This window comes from Lygodium microphyllum, chromosome 10 (genome assembly GCF_053477565.2).
Source record: "Lygodium microphyllum isolate KBCC chromosome 10, Lygodium_microphyllum_v1.1.10, whole genome shotgun sequence".
Lineage (NCBI taxonomy): Eukaryota > Viridiplantae > Streptophyta > Polypodiopsida > Schizaeales > Lygodiaceae > Lygodium > Lygodium microphyllum.
In genome coordinates this window covers 122414282-122420273 of record NC_141144.1, presented here as the reverse complement: position 1 = coordinate 122420273, position 5992 = coordinate 122414282, and positions in this window count along the sequence as shown.

Genomic DNA, 5992 nt, shown 5'->3' with positions numbered 1-5992 from the left:
TCCAACAAATTTGGGTAGTGACTAACTAGTTTGGGTAATCTAGCTAGTCACTTTCTACTTTCTTAAGACTAGCTATTGAATAGAGTTGTTTTCTTTTGTGAATATATGTTGTCGCTTTCTATTTTCATAAACCCAATTCGTTAGATGTAGCTAGTTATGGAGTACTTTATAGACTTTGTGTACCTTAATATTCGTCTAATTGCATCCAAGTGAGGCTTTCTAGGCATCTCCATAAATTGATTGATAAGGACACAACATAGCTCCAGTCTGATCTTGTGATAGTTATGTAAATCAAAGTTTCTACTATTCTCTTGAACATAGTAGGATTTTCTATCTCATCCCTAACATTAGCACTCAACTTCACAATTTGCCCCTATGGCATTGAAGGGGGCTTACATGCTATCTTACCATACTTAGATAACATATCTAAGCCATACTGTCTTTGGGATAACTATATACCATTGTCACGTTTGATTACCTCAATACTAAGAAAGTACTTTAGCTCACTTAAATCTTTTACTTCAAACTTTTTTTAAACTTCCTCAACTTTAGTAATTTCATTGTCACTGTCACATGTAATAATTAAGTCATCCATATAGATGATTATGATGATCAAACTTGTATCTCCCTTTCTCACATAAAACGAGTGGTCAGCATTAGAAACATAAAAGTCAATTTTGACAAGATACTTTTTGATCTTGTCAAGACCATGCTCTCGGTGCTTGCTTCAGTTCATAGAGTACTATCTTTAACTTGCATACACATGTGGGATGCTCTAAATCCTTGTAACATGTTAGTTATGCTATATACACTATCCTTTGGAATTCACTATGCAAAAAACCATTCTTGATATCCAATTGCTACAAACTCTAACCTTTGGCTGTAGTCAAAGCAATTATACATCTGACAATTACCATTCCAACAACTAGATTGAATGTCTCTTTATAATCTATGCTATACGTTTGAGCATAATCTTTTGCAATAGTTTAGCTTTATATATGCTAATAGAATCATTTGTATTATGCTTGATTTTATAAATCCACTTATAATTAATAGCTTTCTTGCCCTTAGGCAATGATAATACATCTGAAGTCTTATTAGTTTCTAATACAATTATCTTCTTATCCATTGCTACATTTCAATAAGCATGATCAACACCATCTTCAAAGCACGTGTGCTCAATATTCTCAACCACCTTTACTATATAAGTATAATTGTGAGTTGTATAACCTTCAAAATCAAATCTTTTAATAGGGTATTTGACCCTGCTAGACATGCAAACCATTAGATTACTTAGTACAGTCTTTTCATTACCATGTGCTCTTCATACATCGGATGTCTTGAGACTGAAGGAATACCAAGCGCTCATCATTCAAACTCTCTGAAACTACTAAAATCTCCATTAAATCCCAAATGACTAGTAGATGTATCATTATCATCCGATACTTTCTTCTTTCCTTTGCTTTTACTTGCAACACTTGTAGATGCACTTGAAAATGTGGAGCTACTCAGTATCCTAGACCAAGGCTAATTGTAGATGTAATATCAAATGATATTTCTGGTCTACTAAGGCTCTGTGATTCTTTCTTTTCTTTCTACACAATTATCATGATCACGATCATCATCCAATATATCACTACTAGATGTATATCAACTGCTCATCTTATAAAAAATAACATCCATGCTCACTCTGAACTCACTTGTGAGAGGGTTATAATAACGATACTCTTTTTGATCTAAAGAATATCCAATAAAATAACAAAATTTCAGTCTTTGGATCAAGCTTCTTTTATAGCTCATCTAACACATGAACATATGCAATACAACCAAACACTTTCAAGTGTGACACATCGAGCTTCTTGATTGTAAAACATTCTTCGGGGGTAATCCCGTGAATTACAAGCTATGGGAGTTTTGCTCATAATATAGACGATATGAATAGCTTCAGACTAAAAGTATTTTGACATATTCTTTTCAACCATCAATGCCTGTGTATTTTTTGCAATATGGCTATTTTTCCTTTTTGCAAACCCATTGTACTGTGGAGTCTGGCTGTAAGTAAACTATCTCTTTATCCCATGAGACCTTAAAAAGTTATTAAAATCATTAGAGAGGTACTCTCCCTCTCCATTTGATCTTAAGCACTTAACTTTTAGACATGTTTCTATTTTAATAGTAGCCTTGAAAGTTTTGAAGTGCTCATATATATCAGTATTTTTCTTTATGAAATATACATAACTTTCTTGAACAATTATTAATATTTGCTGCTACCAAGAGATGTTCTGTGTAGGCTTCCAAACATCTGTATGCATAACATCAAGTATATTTTTACTCACATCTTTGTTATGCGAAAAAGGTTGTCTTGCCTACTTACCAAATTGACATGCTTCACACACTTCTATAAAATTTTGTAACCCTAAAAGTAGACAACCCTATAACCAATACTTTGGAGTGCATTAATTTTAGTCTTTGCACATTTACATGTCTAATATGTCTATGCCATATTTCAATATCTGCAACCACTTCTATTTCTTTAGCATACATATCAGCATTCATAGTAGAAATTTTGACATCTAAAGTGAACATGTGACCACATTCCTTTTGTGATCAACTTATACTTATCATTAAAGTCTTCTACAAAATAATATTTTATATTCAATCAAACCTATAACCCTTCCTACCATTTGGCCAATAGACACTAAATTCTTTGTGATTAATGATATATGTAATACATTTGATAGACTCTTTCTCTGGCCATAATGCAAAGACAAGGAAACTTTTCCAATATCTGAAATTAGGTGGCATGAATCATCACTCGTTTGTATATAACTTGGATTTTGTAAATCCTACATCTCTCCAAATCATTCAACATGACTAGTCATATGATTAGATATACTTGAATTGATATACTATACATTATTATGTATCATCTTTCATGTAACAACATTCATCATATGTTGCATAACAAATTGATGGTCATTTATTTCTTCATTCTGTCATGAAGACGATGCATAATTTTCTTGCTACAATTTATCACTGCAAATATCATCTTTCTTAGTATAATAATGAGGTGCAATACAACTTGTTTTTCCACAATAATGACAAATAATACCAAAATTTTTAAAACCTCTGTTTTACCATCCACCTCTTTTTCTAAAGTTTCCCTATTTCTAAAGTTTTCATGGCCTTCAAAAACCTGCATTTAATTGAATTGCTGATTTAACATGTTTTACTAATTATCACCAACATGTCCTATATCACAACCTTTTGAAGAGGATGTACCATGTCCCCCTGAACTTGAATAAAATGCTTGGACCTGTTCACCACTTCTTTCAGATGATTCACCCTGCATGTTGATCTCTTCAGTGTGATCATAAGAGAAATCAACTCATTAAAATTTAAAAATGGCCTTCATACATATACAGAAGTAACAAATGATTTTTAGACCTCATTATTAAGCCCACCCAAAGTAGATGAAATCAAATTATCATCGTCAGGCATTGCATCAATCATTGCCGAAGCATCTGTAATACTCCTCACCTTCAAAATTAACTCATCAACAATTATTTTTCTCCTCTTCAAGATATTCAACTCTTGCTTGAGTTGAATATTCTATGCTTTTGTATTGACTGAAAATGTGTTCTAAAAAATTGTGTAAGCTGTACGTGAAGTTTTTACATTTTTCATATGTCCTAACATAATATTTTCAATGACTGCTGATAGCCAATATGTCACCTTGTTATGCTTTACATTTCGTTCTTTCCACACCTTTAATTCATTTGTAGCCATATGGTTACTCAACTCTGGCTCATTTTCTGCAACTATAGGGTTGCTCAATCAATACAACACCTTTTTTTCCTTTTCATTCCATTATTTAATTCATTTGTAGCCATAGGATTACTTAGCTTTGACTCATCTTCTTCACCTGAAATAAACTTGTAAAGTCATTTTCCAATAAGGAAGTTTGTCACATAAAACTTCCACGATGGATACTTGTTCTTGTCTAGCTTCACAATGATGGGATTTCTTAGTTCTTAGCCATTATCACAAAGTTGATACAAAATAGTAAAAAAGTCTTTTGCAACCATTCACAATAAGTGCACATCAATACACAAGCAACCTTTTGCACTGATTGCTTAAGAGCACATTTAATCTACAACCTATTTGTATATAAAACTTGTGTTTGCTTCTTGGCACATGCGCGCATGCACGCGCGCGCGCGCGCACACACACACACACACACACACACACACACACACACACACACACACACACACACACACACACACACACACATGAGATGAGATAGCACACGTAGTCTTCGTGGAATACTCTTAGCTACAACATTCACTTACTATCCAGTATCCCAAAAACAATAATATAGTACATCAATTTGTATTCCCATTGATGGGTGGAATACTGTACATGGAGAAATGCTGAAATTTAAACCAACAACATCTCACTTAAGGCCAATGTGACTTTAAGGGAGAAAAAAACATGGGGACAAGCTCATCTAGTGGCAAGTAGCTTGTGGCAATGTTAACCCCTTTTAGGTAGGCAAAGATGAAGGCAATATGTGCAAGAAGAAATGCAAAATTTTAGAATAAAAGGAGAAGAAAAAACAAGAGTGTCTCTCAATCACTTATAATTTTTGACAGAAAATTATATTGTAAAAAGAACTAAGCACACTTCCACATGTAAGTTGTAATATGAATTGAGTGAGGTATAAGCATAAAGTTGAAAAGGATCTCTAAAACCAAAGAGTGTGTACGAAGTAAGAGGACATCCGTTTAGGCAAAAAAAATGGGAGGGTGCTCAAAAAATCAAGGCCATATTCTTCTAGTGTGCAATCTTGTGGAGAGATCCCCCTGCTTATTGAAGGTATCTTGCTTGAGAGAGAGTGTGTGTGAGAGTGAGAGAGGGAGAGTGTGAGGTAGAATGAGGGACTAGCACATGGATGAAGCTCTTGCTTCCCCTTCTTCTTTTTCTTCTTCTTCTTCTTCTTCTTCTTCTTCTTCTTCTTCTTCTTCTTCTTCTTCTTCTTCTTCTTCTATGTGAAGTACGTGTGGTGAACAAGGCTATGGAGTTTGAGCTTGCTTATTAAGCTACATTGCTTGAGTCGTGGAGCCATTGACAAACTTTTGCAACTAGACTACAACAAGAAGTTAAATTGGTGAATTCATCATCCTTTTTGAGAGTATGTAATGGCTATGTGAGAGGTAGCCATAATGTTATTGCTTAAAGTGCTTGAAACAATTGTGTCCTATTAAGTTTGGCATTTGTAGCTTGGAAAAGCAATGTCATTTGGTTTCATCTGCTGGGATCGATGGAATCGAGCAAAGAGGCATGCACTCTCTTTGCCAAGTGATGGAATTAGAAGCTTATACTTCGAAATGTCATGTGGATAAGCCTAGTATAAGTAAGTCAAGTGACAATTGTGTTGTGGAGTATGTTGGCCTTTGAATTTTTGCCTTTGTAGGTATTTTAAAATCTTCAGGTGATTAGGAATACAATAATATTAAAGTTCGAATGGTTAAAAATCATTAAAAAATAAGAGTTTTTAGGTCTCTATCACTCACAGGAAAAAACAAACAAGCATGGGGGTTTAGTAAGCAAGGAGTTTGTAGAAGCAAGGGGTTAGAGGATCTCCCTCAAGTGTTGCCATAATGTGTTCTTTTCTCTCTTTCCTCTAGGAGTGGAAAACTAGTCTTTGCTATTCGTGCTTTTGGAGTGTCTACTTATCCCAACTACTATGAAAGTCCATCTGTATGGAGGTACTCCTTTCATGTTGTTAGGAAAGTGCCAAGTGATGTTGACTGTCAAGACTGAAATTCTACTTTCCATCTTCTATGTGCTACCTAATATAGGAGTTGGAAATGAGGCATTGTTGGGTCAACCATTTAAATGACAAACCTAGTGTATGGTCCATTATGAAATGCAACATATTCACCTAGAGATACCTAACCTAAATAATTATGACTTTTAGCAAGGG